The following is a 20128-nucleotide window of genomic DNA, read 5'->3' on the forward strand; positions in this document are numbered from 1 at the left end:
GGAGGTGAACATGCTACGAAGCTCATAAATTTTGTGGAAAAAATGGAACTTTTGAAATTTGAAAAATTTTCCCGGCTTTTGTTGGCTCTCTACAAAGGGGCCTTCAAAAAAATACACTAACTGGTAGGGCTACTTTGAGACTCAAAATTTGAATCTAAGCTAACCATAATCGTAGTGTAGAGAGTGCAACGCCCACATACTAGCAAAGTAGGTGGTCATGTAACAAATTTCAATGATACCAACTCTCAAAGTTAAAAACCAAGTAAGATATATACATGGTACATACTGGAAGAAGAGAGAGATCAAACCAAGTCAGATATGTACATGGTTTCATACACCACCATGTGTGTGTGTGGTGTCCTTGCATGTGTGCTGCCTTTGAATGATATGCAAGGTGAAAGCTGTTTTTTTTTCATTGAAGAAAATTTTAATATTCTTTTACTTTGTTTAAGTATGATGTTTACGTGCATTATATTTTTACTTTGTGTGTGTGTGTGTGTGTGTGTGTGTGTGAGAGAGAGAGAGAGAGAGAGATGTCTCGAATCAAAGGAGCACTAAAAATCTCCCTTTGATTCGAGAGATGAGCGGGTCCTATTGGTGTCTCCAAGTTGTGCAGGTTGTAGAGCCCACATGCATTGATGAGGCTGTTGGAAATGTGTGTTGGGAGAAAGCTATGGATGAGGAGATGGATGCACTATATGGAAATGAGACATGGGATTTAGTGTAATTGCCTGAAGGCAAGAAACCCATTGGATACAAGTGGGTGTAAAAAGTAAAACATAACAGTGATGGAAGCATAAGCAGGTACAAGGCTAGATTGGTAGCCAAAAGATATGCACAGACATAAGGCATTGATTATGAGGAAACTTTCAGCCCCGTTGCCAAGATGGCAACTGTGAGAGTTGTGATAGCAGTGGCTACATCAAAGCAATGGTCTTTACATCATGGATATAAAGAATGCATTCTTGCATGGGGATTTGCAAGAAGAAGTGTATATGTTGCAGCCACATGGTTATGAGGATGTGAGTCACCCCGAGCATGTTTGCAGGTTGAAGAAAGCCTTGTATGGCTTAAAACAAGCACCAAGAGTATGGTAATACAAGATTTTTGAATATCTTAGCCAATGCAGATTTCTCACTGTATGTGAGACACAGTCATAGAGGGGTTGTGCTTGTTGTCATCTATGTAGATGACTTGATCATTACGGGGGACCATGATGCAGAGATCTTTGATGTAAAGATCTTGCTTAGACAGAAGTTCAAGATGAAGGATCTGGGGGAGCTCAGATATTTCTTGGGCATTGAGGTGATTAGGTCACCACATGGTATTGGACTATTGCAGAGACAATATGACTTGGACATGTTGTCCAAGTATGGTATGACAGGCTGTAAGCCTATCTCAGTGCCATTGGATCAGAATGGCAAGTTGAGTGCAGATTCAGGAGAGATTGGAGGATCCTACTATGTATAGGCACATAGTAGGAAGCTTGATCTACATGACGATCACCAGGCTACATGACGATCACCAGGCTAGATTTAAGCTATGCTGTTGGGTTGGTGAGTCAGTTTATGCAGGTTCCTCAGAAGCTGCACTTGGATGCATTGAGACGCATACTGAGGTATGTGAGGTCTACTTTGCATTGTGGACTATTTTATGAAACTGGGACAGAGATATGTGTACATGGGTACACAAATGCTGATTGGGCTAATAGTATCTCAGATAGAAGATTTACTAGTGGCTTCATGTTTTCCTTGGGGAGTGCTGTTGTGACTTGGAGCAGCAAGAAGCAGCCTACGGTTGCTTCTATCCAGTACAGAGGCCGAGTACAGAGGAGCTGCTATGGCAACATGTGAGGTAGCTTGGTTTTGAGAAAGCTACTTGCAGCCTACGGTTGCTCTATCCAGTACAGAGGCCGAGTACAGAGGAGCTGCTATGGCAACATGTGAGGTAGCTTGGTTTTGAGAAAGCTACTTGCAGATTTGGGTCTATCAGTGGATAGACAAGTTGTCATTTTTTGTGACATTAGCAGTATACAGTTGGCCAGGAACCCAATTTTTCATGCTCGTACAAAGCATATAGAGGTCCACTACCATTTTGTTAGAGAGAAGGTCTTGGCAGAAGATGTTGACCTTGTTTATGTCAGCACACGGGATCAGGTAGCTGACATCTTCACCAAAGCATTGGGTACAGAGAAGCTCCGCAGATTCAGGGCTTCGCTTGGTGTACATGAGATGGAGTTGAGCTCGAGGGGGAGTGTTGAGATATCGAGCTCATCTAGTGAGGCGGTGGACACTGATGACCCACCTGGGGGATAGGCCCCACACTTACACCACTGGCATGGTTGGTGAGATCATGGGTGATATGCGGCCAGTGGGATGGCAGGCTGTGTGACAACCATTCTAGAGACTGGCATAGTTATAGCGCCAGCTCATTTAGTTGGGTTCACACTATAGAGAACCCTATTATGTATTTGGTTGAGTACCTTTCATATGTGAGTACTCTTATCTTTGTATATGGTGTGTTGAGTGAAGAGGAAGAAGATTTCACAGCCTCTCACCTTGTGTGTTCTCTATTAGGGTTTTGTGAGTGTGTGTGCTTGCAAGAGCTCAAGCTCTCTTCTCCCCTGCATCTTTTCAATAAAGTCCCAGTTAAATTCTAAAAATTCCTAGTTCTGACAGTGCCACATCCATTCCAGAAAGGCCACATCTGTTCCCTTCTCATTTGAAGCGAACGCCCATTCTTGCTCTCAACTGCCACGTACATTCGACATCTACCACATTCCTGCTCTCAACTGCAACTGCCACGTGCATTCGACATCTGTCACACCCGCGTCTTTTTCTATGACCACTGAATTTGCAAGTGAACACACATTCCTCCTCACCGGAAGCGAACGTTTGTTCCACTTAATTTTTTGAAGCGAATGTATGTGGCTTACTTGCCATGCCCGTTCCATTTTGGACCAAATTTCAAACACTCGTTTCCTTCACATTCTGAAGCGAACGTCCATTTCACACAGCGCTTAACGTCAAACGCCCGTTCCATCCTTCACCTTACAAGCGCATGTCCGTGTGTCAATCCTGAAGCGAGCGTCCATTCCTTCTCCCTTGAGAAGCGAACACCTGTTCCCTTTACATTCTGAAAGCGTACGTCATGCACACCTATGATTGGGTAGACTGGTGCGAAATAACCTTCTCTTCGATGAAGAAAACTCTCACAAAGCTCCTTCGGTGATAAGATCGGACCGGTTAATACTGTTAAAATTATAGCAATGTGATGAGCTATGGTGGATCAAATGCTAGAATCAACATCATTAACAGATGATAATTAAGATGTGATTAGTGAGCAATTAACTGATAGCTTAATGTAGGCATGGATAATCAAAAACCATCAAATTCTCATTAGGCCAATGCCTCAATTTATAGAGTTTACATCCAAGCATCCAATCCCACTGATTTCTCCTTGATTCACTCCACCTCTTTTGCTTGATTCTCTCCACCTCTTTTGCTTGATTCTCTCCACCTCTCCCAGAATATCTCCACACCTCCTAAATCTCCTCATGCTACCCTCTATTCTCTCTCAGTAGATTCTTCTCAGCTTTTTATAGGTTCTCTCACATTTACAGATTCTCTTTTACAGCCTCTAGCCAAGGGCTTGTTCCTGCACACACCCTATTCACTTGTATATTTGTACGGAATGGTTGGAGTATCAAACCATCTCCGAATTGCAATCTAAAGTTATAGGGATCTGTATCAGATACCTAATGGTTAATTTGAACCCTCAATTGCACCAAAAAATAGTGATTAATCCTCTGTTTTGTGTGTAGAAAACAGAGTATGCAGGAAGCCCAGATCTGAGGCCTTAGAGTTCAAATGAGCTCAAATCCTCTCAAGGCCATCAATAGCAATTAGGCTAGTAGAGGATTCAGCCAAGAAACACAAGATTTGACCAAACATTGAATGCTTAATCTCTGTTTTACCAAAGTCACCCGTAGATTTGATGAAGAGCTTGGATCTCACAGTAGACTTGATCAAATCAAATTCTATCTTCACCAGCTTGTAGAGCGCCCTTGAAAACCCCTAGGGCCAAGAGGAATTAGACCCATTGCAACTGGAGAAGAAGAGATGTCATTTTTCCTTTAAAAAAAGGCACCTACAGATTAGCGACGAAAAACGTGAGCTTTCATAGGCGGTTTGCTGCGCTGATTCTTTTGGCTGAAGCTCCAATGAAGTAGCTATGTATAGCTAGAAGGGCTTGCCCTAATGTTGCTCCTGGAGGGAGATCAAGCCCCTCCACTGGCTGGGGGTACAGAGGGCTAGTTGAAAATAGCTAAAAAAGTGATTATTTCTTAATCATCTACTAATCCTAATTAGTTAGATAATGGGCTCATAAACTTGATGGATTCTAGGCTAGGCTCTGATACCATGTTAAAATTACAGCAATGTGATGAGGTATGGTGGATCAAATGCTAGAATCAACATCATTAACAAAGAGATTAGATGATAATTAAGACATGATTAGTGAGCAATTAATTGATAGCTTAATGAGATTAGATGATAATTAAGACGTGATTAGTGAGCAATTAATTGATAGCTTAATGAGATTAGATGATAATTAAGATGTGATTAGTGAGCAATTAACTGATAGCTTAATGAGATTAGATGATAATTAAGATGTGATTAGTGAGCAATTAATTGATAGCTTAATGTAGGCATGGATAATTAAGACGTGATTAGTGAGCAATTAACTGATAGCTTAATGTAGGCATGGATAATCAAAAACCAGCAAATTCTCATTAGGCCAATGCCTCAATTTATAGAGTTTACATCCAAGCATCCACCACTGATTTCTCCTTGATTCACTCCACCTCTTTTACTTGATTCTCTCCACTTCTTTTTGCTTGATTCTCTCCACCTCTCCCAGAATATCTCCACACCTCCTAAATATCCTCATGCTATCCTTTATTCTCCTAGTAGATTCTTCTCACCTTTTCACAGGTTCTCTCATATTTACAGATTCTCTTTTACAGCCTCTAGCCAAGGGCTTGTTCCCGGACACACCCTATTCACTTGTATATTTCAACAAATACCAAGCGGAGTCAAACAATGCTTGTCTTTGACAGTACCTGTGAAAGCGAAGACCGCGCCCGAGCACAGGACGAGGGACACCAGACCTCGAAATCGAAGAGCTAGAACTTTAGTGTATGGATAGACCATTTGTCCAAGCTCCTACCTCTCCCACACATTCACAGAGAAAGCCTTGCTTTAAGGCTACATGATTTTATCCTGGGAAATACACAGTTAGAAGAACCTCAACCTAGGGTTAGAGGCATATACTAACCCCAAGAGAGCAAGCCTACTTCGTCTCTAGACCCTAGAGTAGAAGTAGGACAAAGCGAAAGCCAATAGGCCCAGACAGAACCACCCGTTCTAGGGAGAGCCATACCTGTTTCGGGTATAACTAATCAATTTAGGGCCCAAGGACCGGCACAAACTCCAGGGCTAGATCCATCATCTCTGGGACGACCAGGAACGTCGCATCAAGGCGAAAGGGTCTACCAAGGCCCTTCACATAAGCCCGATCAACCTGTATATTAGCAGTACCCACAGCAAGGAGTCTACCCTGGGTACCACATGGGACCACAAGGGGTACATCTAAACCCACCAATCAGACAAGGGCCTCCGATGGTATATTATCCTCTCGACCCCACTCCTCCACCAACCCTTCCTCAAACCGCACCTGTGCCATGGCAGGGCGGCTGATGCCAGAAATGCTGAGATTGGCCATGGAAATAGGGAGGGGGTGGCTGCAGGTATCACACCTCCATGACCAGTACAATCTGCACTTGCACCAAGGTTAGAGCGAAATAAACATGCAAAAATATCAAAACTTATTACAAAATTTGATGGGACCAGAGATCTGATCCCACATCTAGAGATGTTTAATCCAATTTGTGATGCCTTTAGCTATGTAGAATATCAAGTCAAGGTGAGTGCCTTTGGCCTCACCCTTGATGGCAAAGTAGGCCAATGGTTTTGGTCCTTGAAGACTAAGGATAAGGCCACCTTTAAAGTCTTGAAAGAGGCTTTCAAGGTAGGATATTCTCACCAAGGTACCAGGTGGAGCCCAGTTGAGTAGCTACATAATGTCAGGCAAAAGAAAGGCAAGACCATTAGAGACTGTATTAATAGAGTTAGATATCTCCACTCACGTTATAGTGCCAAAGACAAGTTCTTTGACGAAAGGTTAATAGGGAGATTTCTAGAGGGTCTTGTGACGTGCCCTTACATAACTCATTGTATGCCTTGGGCCATACCTCCTTTGAGCAATGTTGCAGGAGTGCTATGGATTTCGAGGACAATTTTAAGGGAACTTGTTCCCGAGAACTCCACGAAGGCACATCAGAATCTTCTTTCAAGACCACCAATACAAAGCTTGATGGAAAAAGTAAGGAGTCCACATCAGGACGACAGAATGTTGAGCAGTTGGCCGCTACTTTAATGTAGCAAATGACCCAACAATGGAGAACTGGCCAAGGTCGGAACCAGGGAGGCCAACCTCATCTTTATCCTACAAGGGAACTTGTATGGTGCCATACATGTCGAGCTAACCATACAGGAATGGAGTGTCGACACCTAAGACCCTGTCCAAGCCTCTATTGTACATATTGTGTCAAATGGGGCAATCAATCATGAGGTCTCCAACTGCTACCATCAGAAAGCTACCTTAGCAAGAGCCCTACCTCAGGCATTACCGGCTAACCCTAGGGAATTGCTGGCCTTGCCAGCACCTACGCATCATAATGCACCTTAACCTAGCCAAGAAGTGGCCCAAAGAGGAATCTTAAGGGTACCTAAAATGCCCTTAACACCTCCAGCTCTTCCACCTTCACCCCTATTACCGAGAGTCACACCAGTTCCTCACCTAACCCTGATAGAAATCTTTGAAGATGGGAATGAGGGGGAAATTTCAGAAGTTCCTATCTATGAAACCCAAGAGCCTACAAGCCCATCCTCACAAACTTTCAGTCATTATGTTATGTAGGGAGATCAAATGTACCATGTGTACTTAGCAGCCCCAGCACCACAGGCTAGAAACATGAATCAGATGACAAAACGACCAACCATGCAGTGCTATAATTGTGCAGGACCTCACCGAGTGGATAAGTGTCCCAAGAAGGGGATGGTGAGAGAACCTCTGTAAGTGCTCCTGCCATGACCCCATTGTGCGTTGGGTGTGGTATTGATCATATGTATAAGGATTGTCTACTAAGATCAAGAATGATTGGAAAGGCTCACGAAGCTAATCCCAGCATCAGCCTTAACCTATTGAGTGTGAGAGATGGCTTCATCCGAGCAGTCCCACTCAACACTGTCTCACAAGATTGCAAAACCGACAAAGGGCCGTGGCACATGCTACTACAGAAGCATCGACTTCACAAGCCCAAGGCCCAGCAAAGAGCCCCCGAACAAGCACGAGTGACTCGGTGTTGTTCACGAAAGAAAGCCACAAAAATTGGAAAGGGTAAAAGCCGAGTAATTATCAAAAGTGGTTCGGAAGACGGCACAACAACTCACCCTTCGACCTCTTCATCTGAAGAAGAAGATTTGCTACATGCTGCAGCTTGAGCCCAAAGAACCCATTGACACCTGCCACCAACTGCCTAAAAAGCTAACGGAGTATCTAACCCCATTGAGGAACAGGAGAGACCCCTGGCAGCCCAAGATTTGGTCAGAGAATGCCAAGTGCAATTGCAAGATGACCCTCCTATTGCATACCTCGAGCCATGCCCATCGGTCTCAAACTTGAGACCTATTGAGAAAGCTCAGGTGTATCCAAGAGAGATTCCAAAAACAACCACCCTCACAAAGGCAAACAGAAGCAACAACTCCTACTTTAGCAACTACCTACCCCCCTGGAGACAAGGTGGTTGAATATCTTAGGAACCTAGGAGATGACCATTTTAGGGGAGCAAGGGCAGAAATCCATGTTCCTATCCCTTACACACAAAAGAGCTTAAGATGAAGCCAAACCAACCTTCCTCATGAAAATCCCCCATTCCAAGAGACATTGCAGGTCTCTCTTCTTTCCTCTCTTCTCAGGTCCAAATCTCTATCGGCACTTTGCTTCTTCAAAGTAGCCCGAGCCTATGGAATTGAAGGATTGGATGGAAGGATGCCTTAGGTCCAAATCTCTATCGGCACTTTGCTTCAAAGTAGCCCAAGCCTATGAAGAATTGGATGGAAGGACACCTCTCAGGGGGCAGGCATGCACAAAACCATGGAGCCTAATAGCTCTAATGAATCTAAGGAAGAAGAATTTTGCATGCCCCTTAAGGTAACTAGAACCCCTATAGTTCAAGTGAACAAGCTCAGATAGTAATTAGAAGGTGATGAACTTAATGCAGCCTTGCCAATAACCTTCGTTCGATGGCCACCAAGTTATAGCAATCTTGGATGGTGGAGCAAGTGTAAGCATTGTTACAAAGAAATGATGGGAAAATGGGGAGCACTTGCCTTGGATGACACTACTTTGTTGGTTAAACTCGCTGATGGAGCCACACCTAGACCCATTGGTCTACTTAGAGATCTTAAGATTAAGATCCTGGGAACCACTTACTACCACACCTTCATGGTGATGAATTTTGGATGTCAGCCAGTTTCCTATGATTGCATCCTTGGTAGACCATTTATGAGAGAATCTAAAATGATTCATGATTGGGATACTGACCACATATACATTCAGAGAAAAGATCTTACATTCAAGATCAATCTACACATGTGGAAGGTACACCCCATGAGCGGTAGACCATTCGCAGAGGACTCGGTCACAACTACGCGATCCACAGTAGTCTATGCATGTCAAACGTGCCCTAAGACACTTGAGGATGAAAAGTTGAGTGAGGGTTGTGCACCTCCTCTGGACCAGAAGACTTTGAGAATTGGATGCATATCCATGCTACCTTGGACATTCTACTTAGAAGAATTGGTACATAGTTTGCCACGACAGACGGGTAGGAGATCACATCTCTATACATGCTCAGTTTAGCATACCTGCCCAACGTTGCCACCCAAGAACTTGAACAAGCTATTAGAGTAAAGCCACCAGGGAGTACATGCTCCCATAAAACGTGCACGCCTGAGGGATTCCCTGGGCCAGAACGATACGTCTTCCCAAATGACTCGGATACCCATTGGCTGAAATATGTGGGAGCTGTGGAAGCACATGATCATTTTAATGAAATGTGGTAAAAGGAATTTGCCAAAACAGCTCTCTTTTGGTCCACTCCACCATCCCAGAACCAGAAGAACCCACTGAACCCAAACCAGTCCCTGAAAAGCTTTGCCGCTCCGCACGTAACAAGAAGCTAGCACTTGCGGAAAAGGAAGCCAAAAGGCTAGTTGATGAAGACGGTACTAAAGTTGAAGAAACTAGACAAGTGTCTAAGCATTTTAAGACCTTCCAATGGTTGACCGATTTGTCCAATATGGGAGACAAGAAGTATAGGCTTCCAAGGAGAGATAATCCAGTTGCCCAAAGATTATTTTAATGCTTTGCTCAGGTGTGTGTTAGGATTGTCACTACTATATTGGGTTGGAATGTTAGATGCATATTTATGCCAAGTTTTTTGCTTTATTCAAAGAAAAGTAAGTGCTTTAGGAGCTCCTACATGGATATGTATGGCTAACATGGTGTGTTTATATATAGTAACAAGGTTGGCAAGTTGAGGTTTATAAGGTTTATCTTTACTCACCCCTGAGGACGAGCCTTTGTTTTTATGGAGTTTTTATGCATGCAAGAACACTGTCTGTCAGGGACGGGTCAACCCACTAGTTTCTAAAAAAGAAGAGGTACATGCTATTCATATACGTAGTCACTTTAGAATCTTTATACATGTGCTCTATGGGATCTACATTTTGACATGAATCCAATTTTATTTAACGCAATTCTAATATGGATTAAATTTACGGATTTGTCTCCATGGGTCTAGATAGTAGGTAAAAGCTTAGAAAGACCTCTTTATGCATTGACTAATCCTTCTCTGGATAAGTGTCCTATCAAAGTGTGTATCAGTTGGAATACCAAGCTTCAAAAGTGGAGATCCATGGAGAAAATATGGGTTCTATATGGGTTGAATTTGTGGATTTGCATGTGTAATGAAGCAATTTATATGCACATACATATGTACGGGTATGGGCCTAGGCACATGGACCTTGGGTCCCTTGAGCATAGATTTGGGGCATGGGCATATTGGTAAGCCAGTGTGATGGCCAGGCACTATATAAGTGACCTTGGTTTAGGCTATTGTACCTTTTATCACTTTATACCATTTTATCATACAATACACCTTTCGTGAGTGACCTTGGTTTAGGCTATTGTACCTTTTATCACTTTATACCATTTTATCATACAATACACCTTTCGTGAATCTCCAACAGGATATCCAAATGGAATGATCTATAGCTTGATGGGAAGCTCTTGAGGAGTACTAATAACCCTATGAGAAGTTTGAATTCAATCAAAGGAAAAGTACTCTCTATTTTTACTTTTTAAAAAAAAGTCAACTATGTTGGATGACCGCCCAAATAGTAATGGATCGGGAAGTTTGAATTCAATCAAAGGAAAAGTACTCTCTATTTTGACTTTTAAAAAAAAAGTCAACTATGTTGGATGACCGCCCAAATAGTAATGGATCGGGAAGTTCAATGGCTCTCCTTGAAGCTCTAAGAGAGTGCTAAAAGTCTATGCAAACACTCATAAAACAGCCCCAACACATTTTGATGTTTCGACTTTTGTCCTAGTGAGCTAGATTAAGTCATCCTAATGATCCAAATGACTTGAGATTTGGTTGGTAACATATATGGGTAGTGGGAAACACAATGACGAGATTGAATTAGCAATCAGGAACTCCATTCATGAACTGTCCATAAAAATGGCCCATTGGTAAAGAAATTGGTGTAGCTCCCTAATGAGAGATTCGAATGGGGTGGTTAAGGGTTCTATGGAAAGCCCAAGTGATGTAGAATAAGCCTCAATATCCCAATTACGTTCAGCTCAAAATACCTTGGATTGAATTGCACTTTTCTAAAAGCTGCAGAATATGCCGAATCATTTACGCGAATCATTTACGACGGCGGCGGGTAAGCATCACATTGCATAGGCGTATTTCGATAAACCCATAGCTTCTCAATGCATCAAGAATACACTTTCCCATAGTAATTTTGACATGAAATTGATGCATTTATTGACAAATATCAATCCAAATCAATGCCACAAGTGACCATTATGCATCATAATCCTTGCTTTTGCACAACATTTGAATCCCTTTGCCTTTGTATCTTCAATTTGATTGTTGTCGATGAAGTGCTTTGTGCTTGCCGATCTCCCGACGACCAAGCCTTCCCACCCTCTTACAAAGTCTAGTCCTCAAGGCAAGAGTTGGTCCAAGTCTTCACACCGTGCACCTAATTCTTCATCTCAATCAAAATCAGTGCCAGCAAAAAAGAACGACCAGGACATCATATACCCATCTAATGTCCGATAGGGGTGAAACTTGGAAAGTGGGTCCATGGAGTTTCTCTCCCCCACTTGTGCCAAGTCTCACACCGGATGGGTTTGGTGGTGTGGTGCAACCTGCACCACCCCAAGATGATCCTATATGCAAAAAAGAGTGGGTTTGGGTAGGACACACAAATCCAATGGGGGTGAAACTTGGCAAGTGGGTCCATGGGGTTTCTCTCCTCCCACTTTCTAAGTTTCACCCCCGGATGGGTGTGGCAATGTGGTGTAACCCACTCTTTTTTTGCACGTGGCAAAAGGGTCCCATATGCAAAAAAGAGCGAGTTTGGGTGTGACACATCACACCCATCCGGCATCCGATGGGGGTGAAACTTAGCAAGTGGTTCCATGGGATTTCTCTCCTTGATTTCAAAAGTTTAGTGCTAGGATGTGTGTGGCAGTGTAATGCAACCTACTCTTTTTTGTGTATGAACATCACACCCATCTAGCATCCAATAGGAGTGAAACTTGTCAAGTGGGTCTATGGGGTTGATCTCCTCCCACTTGCCAAGTTTCACCCCCATTGAATACCGGATTAGTGTGGTAGTGTGGTACAACCTGCTCTTTTTTTATACGGTCCAAGGGATCTTGTATGCAAAAAAGATTAGGTTTAGGTAGGACATCTATAGCATCCAATGGGGGTGAAACTTGGCAAGTGGGTCCTTTGGGTTTCCCTCTCACCACTTACCAAGTTTCACCTCCCATTGGGATGGTGGATGGGTGTGGTGAAACCTACTCGGGATAGATAATAATAGATAATTTATAAATTTTATAGGACAACAGTGTGGTAAATACAAAACAAGAGAATTTTTATAGGTAAAGAGCTAGACAAATTCTCAAGCTAGCCATTATCGAGAGTTATGCTAGTAGATTTTAATTTCAAGATGGACATGATACATTAGCAAGAAATCAAATAAATAAATAAATTATTTTAAAAATTAAAAACAACTTATTTTTATAAAGGGTGAAATTTTGGTCCAAAATGTAAGTGACCATTTGGACACCTAGGTGTGTGTGCTTATTGTAACCTTAGTTAATTAGACCTTATTAATATAAGGGGCCTATTTGGGAAACCTACTCAATGGACTTGCTTACCCATCCCCCAACCATGTGTCTACCACCATACCTCCTTCTAAAAAGGATAAGATGCTTCTCACCTTATTTCAAATGTTGTGCTATGAGCTAAGGATAAAGAAGAAGCCATGCAAAGGCAAGGTAGGCTTATTGGGGCAAGTTAACCCTTACTCTAGTATTACCCTTTGAATAGAAAGCATCCTCCTCCTCCTCCTCCTAGAAGTGGTGGGTAATCCAATGTTGGGGCCAAGGTCTCAAGGCCCCTCAGCTTGAGATATGAAGTACCCCTCCCTCCTTTTTAAATCTTACTCCTAAACTTCTTGAAGGGCTAAGGAGGAGAACTGATGCTTTAAGTGTTATTATAAGAACCACAAGGCTCGTGAGTGTGGGAGACCCTTGACTTTGCCTCCCCCTTCTATGACATCTGACCCCTTCATTCAACTCTCGCCCCAACCCTTGGAACAATCAAACTAGAGGGAGAGACCCTTGAATTTGCCTCCCCCTTCTACAACAACTGACCCCCTTTAGTCAACTCTTGCCCCAACCCTTGGAACAATCAAACTAGAGGGAGAGTGTGGCTCATGCCATCTCACTCGACTCTTGAGGTCCAAATAGACAAAATTCTATCATCAAGATTCTACCCTTAAAGGTATAAGTTTTTGTCTTTTAGTTGATCCAAGGAGTTCACGTCCATTAAATATATCTCCTCAGTGCCTGAAGGTGCTTGGTATTAAGGCTAAAGAAACTAAGAAGTCGTTTAAAGGTAGAAATGGCTAGTGGACATATAGAGCTCTCTAAGTTAGAGACATATGAAATTCCATTTCTCCTTGATGGCCAACCTACCTCTCAAGATTTCAAGGTAATTCCCTTGGGAATATTTCATGGCATCTTGGTTATCAATTGGCTTAGTAGGAATGATGCTGCCATTCATTGTAAGATAAGACATATATCTTTCCTGGATGCATCCTCTAGTAGAGTGCAAGTTAATGGGGTTTATGGTAAGGCTATGTTGCACATAGTTAAGACTATCCTCTTAGTCAATGTCTTCAAAAAGTATTCGCCTTGTATGCTGTGAAACTAAATAAATATGATGAAAAATCTCTAAAATGAGAACCTTAATGTGGCTTAGTGAGTATGTAGACCTATTCTGAGAGGAGCTTGTAGAATTGCCACCTTGTAGTAGGGAAGTGGCTCATGAGATAGAGCTAGAGCCTGCTGGCTCTCAGCTAGTGGCCAAAAGAGCTTATAAGACGTCGGTCCTAGAGGCAATTGATGTCAGTCCCAGAGGCAATTGATGAAGGAAGTGGATCATGAGATAAAGTTAGACGTCGGTCCTAGAGGCAATTGATGTCAGTCCCAGGAGGCAATTGATGAAGGAAGTGGATCATGAGATAAAGTTAGAGCCTAGCTCTTAGCTAGTGGCTAGAAGAGCTTATAAAATGTTGAGCAAATTATTTGCCAATCCATCCATGCTTATGTCCTTAACTCGTCCTTAACTAGAACTCTTGTTAGTGGTGGTTGGGTTCCCTTAGTTGCAAAGGATTTGGATGATATATCCCCTGTCTCTTGGTTCAAGTGGGTGACTTTACATCCCTATCTTGTGCAAATTATCAACTAGGTCTGCTACCTCATGGTAATACTCATGAAAAGACATAGTGTCTAGACTTGTAGAGATGGCCGTGAAGCCCCTTGCTCTTGAGATCAATCATGAAAAATTGATCAATGAGTAATGGGTCATTCAGCCTTTCCCTGGGACTACATCTCCTACGGAATCTAGTAATGTCTTGCATAGTTGTGGATGCTAGAATTGTCACCCTTGATGACAACTTCTAAGAATACTCTCAAGATATCTCGGTTTCTGTCAACTTTCCCTCGTGTGATGACTACTAACTCTAAGCTTTAACAAAGTCAATTATGAAATCTGACCAGCTTTCTACTCTTAGCTAAGAATCTTCATGAGAGACAAGGACTTAAAGGTTCAGAATCACTAGCTCATTGTCTAGGCCAAGCCTAGACTATTCATGATCTTTCTCTCTACTCACTCTCTATACTCTCAATCTCACTCAGGTAAGTGTTTCTTGCTCACAACATTAACAGTATGAATGAAAACCATGAAAAATAGAGAAAACATAGAGAATATACTTTGTATTTAAGTTTTTGAAGCATTGCAATAGTGTGGTAATGGTTTTCTCATAGAAAATTGCGTGCTTCTAAGATTTCATAATCCATCAATAATAGTTGCTTGGATAAGAGTCAAAATCACAATAGATTCCTAGACTACTTCTAGCATGATTTTTTCTAGGATTGGGATATCCTACTACCAGCTTCTCTTCGGTAAGTTGCTAAGTTCTATGACTAGTTCTTCTAAGTCTCTAGCATGATGGGGATTCAATTCTTGAAAAGGATAATGAGATGTTGGAAACTATGACCTCACCTGAACTATCACGCAAGTCTTCCCCTTGTCCTATCGTCTTAGACCTTCATCTTTTAGTCTTAGGGGTAACTCTAGCATGTTCTAAAACTTTGTCGGCAAGTTAGGACTCGGGTTGGTTTTCTTGTCCTTTGAGTGTGAAAATTTGACGTCTTTTCGACTTCATGAGCGGTGGCTCTCTGCCTATTCTACATTCTAGTCACTATGTTGAGAAGAACCGTTTGTAACAACCCATCCCTGATGCTTAGTAAATTAAGGCCTGTACTTGGTTTGTGATCTTGAGTTGGCCTTGGAATGGATGTTCTTAATGGGAAATCCTTCTACATGCAGTCAAGCCATAACCTATACAGAGAATGGTACTAACACTGTGGGCTAGTCGGTGTGGCTACCGTAGCCTTCTTGATGGGGGACACTGCCACTTGGTGAGGTCCCTTGCAGTGTTAGCACACATGATCCTAAGGCATCAATTGATGTCCCTCACCCTACTCGATTTTACTACAACTATATATATATATACATATATATATATACATACATATATACATACATACATATATAGATACATACATACATATATACATACACACACACACACACATATATATATATATATATACATACATATATATATATATATACATATATATATTTATATATATATACATATATATATATATATACATATACATATATATATATATACATATATACATATATATATATATACATATATATATATATATATATATACACATATATATGGTAGACATTATCAGCCATATTGAATGTAGTGACTTTGGGTGACTTTGGGCCTCTAGTGGTTCTAGGAAGTTAGCATCCCCCCCATTCCTTCTTCCTTCCCCTTAGGTATGTTCATCAGGGTCAAATAGTTGATGAGGGTTACGCTAGGAATGGGTGGTTATCATGGCAGTACTAGAGGTGGCAGGGGTAATTTGGAAACCTAAGAACTCCCCTTTGAGGCACATACCACCCTGGGTGAGGTGCGTTGGCAAACATGGGTCTTGATGAAGCTAACAAAGCTAAGTGTTAGGAGGGTGGAGTTCGTCGACTAGCAACTGCTTACTACCTTTAAGGTTGACTCTAGTAGCAATGGGTAAAATCACGGTTCCCTATCCTTATACAATACGCACACCATATTCCTCCTTGTCTCGGTCTTAAGTGGGGGAATTCCATGCTTGTGTGGTTTTGGTGTGGCATATTAAACACACCAGACCAACTCACATCTGGGGTATAGATGTAGTTGTCCTATATTAAATCAACAGGTTCTCTGCTGCTGGGTTCCCTACTTGGCAAACCAAGATGCAAATTCTCTTGATGAAGGAGGGCATATTTCATGAAGGAAAAAAGTGAGGAGTTTTCTCACTTTCAGAGATTAAAAGACTTGATTAAGAAGGAAAAGGCATGCAAATAAAATGCCTATGATCAGATGGTGGTTGGGGGAGAGTATTTCTCCAATGAGTTCACTGATTTCTTGAGAAAGCACGAAATCAAGAGAGACAGTACACATATATAGGTACACTCTGCAACAAAATGGTGTTACATAAAAGAAGGCATAGTGTAGAAGTGACATCATGATATCTAAAAAAAATATGCCATATTATTTTTAGGTAAAATTGATGTTTACATTATGAACAAGACCCCCTTTATAGTTGTTCATGATGTAATGCATGAATAGAAGTTTATGGGCATAAAACCAAATGTGTCTCACTTAAAAATGTTTGGATATATTATGTAAGTGCATGTTCCCAATGAAGTGAGAACAAAGTTGGATCCAAAGGTAAAAAAATACATCTTTATTGGTTATGCTTTGGAGCAAAAATGTTATAGATGTTATAACCCTATCACTCGTAATATGCGAGTAAGCAAAGACGACGTCTTTTGATGAGATAAGTAGTTGGTATGCACCAATAAAGGCAAAACAAGATATAGATGTAAGAAATAATGATGCTGCCCCACATGTAGAGCAACACAATTACAAGTGCTTAGTAGACCTGGAGAGTCCTCTAGCAATGGATCCAGTGTTAGTTCATTGTTACGTAGATTGAGGACAGATGTAGGTACACATGTATCACACAAAATGTAACATGGGAGTTAGTGCCTTTGCCTAAGAAAAAAAGATAATTGGATGTAAGTAGGTGTATAAAGTCAAGCATAACTCGGATGTATGAGTGATGAGCATGTATAAGGCAAAATTGGTTGCCAAGGGTTATGCGCAGATCTATGACATTGACTGTGTGAGGAGACATTTATCCTGGTTGTTGTTGCGAGAATGGCAATTTTGAGAGCTATCATTGCTGTGGCTACAAAAGGGTTAATATTTACATTAGATGAATGTAAAGAATACTTTCTTGCATGGAAATTTGTAAGAATAAGTATACATGATGTAGCCCCACCGAGATATGAGAGTGATACACACCCAAATCTTATGTGTAGGTTATGCAAAGCCTTATATGGCTTCAAGAAAGCACCCAGAGCATGGTCAAAATACAAGATTAAGGAGTATCTTATTACCATTAGATTTTAAATATCCCAAAGCATGCTCAAACAAATGGATTTCAAATATCTAATGCAAATTTTTACTTTATATGAAAGAGAGAGATAGAGAGATCATGCTATTAGTCATTTGTGTGGATAACTTGATTAATTATCACTAGTGTGATAGCGATGTTGACATACATAATGTCAAGATGCTTTTGAAGTAGGAGTTTAAGATGAAAGCTGTAGTATTTCTAAGTTTGAGATGAAGGATTTGAATGAGCTATGATAATTATAAAGGTAGTGAGATCACCTCATTGATGACCCACTTGGGTGATAGCATGCACACTTATGTCACTAGGACGGTTCGTGAGATTATGGTTGGTATGCTACCAATGGTAGGTGGGTGATAAGTTGTGTGAAAGCCATATTTAGAGTACTAGAGTCAAGGTATAGTTATAGTACTGGCTCTTATAGTTGGATTTACGCTATGGACCGATCTTTGTAAGTTATAATAGGAGAGTACTTTTCCTTATAGTATGTACTCTTATCTCTTTATGTTAATGGTTGTAGAGAAGAGAAGAAGATAGAAGAAAATTCAACATCCACTCTCCCTCGCATTCTCTTTATGCCCCTCTTGCTATCCATACCTCATTGCTGAATTAAGCTCTATGCATAGAGATTAATCTATGCATTAAGCTTAATTCATAGAGAATAATCTATGCATTAAGCTATGAATTAAGCTTAATGCATAAATTAAGCTCTATGCATAGAGCTTAATGCATGCATTAAACTTAAGCTAGATGCATGCATGCTTAAGCCTAAGCTAACCCTAAAGCTTGGCACTCAAGGGTGCAAGATGAAAAGCATAAATGATTAGAGGGCTTACCTCTTTTTGGTAAAGTTGAAGGAGAGGATTAGAGTACCTACAAAATAAAATATCAAACAAAGTAATTAGTAATACAAAGCCCTAAAAGCTTAATACATAGATACAAAACCCTAACTAATACAAGCAAAAGAGAGCTTACCTCTATATTGTCTAGTTGAAAGAGATGATTAGTGAAAGACCTACACAACATAAAAAGGTAAAAGAGTGATTAGCAACACATTTAATAAACTCTACCTACCATAACAGACATACAAAAGACCAATAAAGCATAGACACAAAAAGGAGAAGGAGGAGAAGTAAAAGGAGAAGGTTAGTACTCTATGCATTAATCTTAATCTCATTATGTTTCTTATTAATCATTAGGTTAAGCATAATAGAAGAAAATCCTAATCATTAGGTCACACCAACACTTGTAGAGTGATGGATAGGAAAAGAAAGAGAAATAGCAAAGGGAAGGGGAAGGGGAAGGGGAAGAAGAAGAAGAACCTTAAACAAATGCATTAGAATAAAACATAAGAAAAAAAAACTTTCAATAGCTTACACCATAGCCATATAATGATGAAAAGAAAGAGTCTAATAAAGAGGAAGAGGAAGGGGAATATAAAGAGTATAAATGCGTGTGAGGGGAGCTAGATTGAGCGATAATAGTGTGAATAGCCTACTCCGGTTATTAAAGAAGCTGCTCCCAACAAACAATTTGATGCCCGTAATAAGAAGAAGTGATGCTCAAAAAATACTTTCCAAGCTTGGTATGGATTACACTAGAATTCATGCATGTCGTAAATGATTGTGTACTATTCAAGGGTGCCTTTGCCAATGTCATGCAGGTCTAATTTGTGGAGAGGATCATTACAAGAAAGATTTATAGGATGCAAAAATTTTGCAAAAGGTATTGAGGCACTTTCCTATTATACCTCGCATTCAACATATGTTCCGATGTCAATCCATTGCTGAGTTAATGACATGGCATGTGAACCATCGTCAACCGATGGCATGATGAGGATTCCCACCGACTCACTGGCTTGGGATCACATTGAGGATGGATAGATAGAGTTCAAAGATAAGCCCCGTAAGTTACAGCTTGGATTGGGTATGGATGAGGTAAACCCATTTGAACTGAGTTCTACATCATGGTCCATGTGGCCCATTGTTGTTGTGAATTACAATATTCCTCCATGGATGTCCATCAAGAAGAGTCATGTGATGCTTACACTTCTTGTGCTCGGGAAGCACAAGGTAAAGAATATGGATGTATACCTTGCATCCTTGATTGGTGAGCTCGAGCAATTATGGAGAGGCATAAGGGTGCACGATGTTTCTCGTCCAATTTCATGTCACAATGCAATGGTCAAGGGTATCTTAATGTGGACTATGTATGATTTTTTGGGCAATGGTCAAGGGTATCTTAATGTGGACTATGCATGATTTTTTGGGCTATATAGAGTGCTTAGGTACATCGTACTAATAAATTGATTCTTATCTAAGCGAATCGTTCCTCCTGGTCCAGGACCATGGGCACAAGCTTCTCCCACTGGTGCTGAGCTTGCCACCACTGATTCATTTATAACTCTAATGTATTGTAATGTCTATTAACTTTCAATTCTTACATGCCAAGTTCATAGGTCTCACAGCTCTACAAGATATAATGCATGTCCAATTTGTGGTCCATCACTTGTATCGAA

This window comes from Cibotium barometz, chromosome 3 (assembly GCF_041138505.1).
Source record: "Cibotium barometz isolate CiBa-2024 chromosome 3, ASM4113850v1, whole genome shotgun sequence".
Taxonomy (NCBI): Eukaryota; Viridiplantae; Streptophyta; class Polypodiopsida; order Cyatheales; family Cibotiaceae; genus Cibotium; species Cibotium barometz.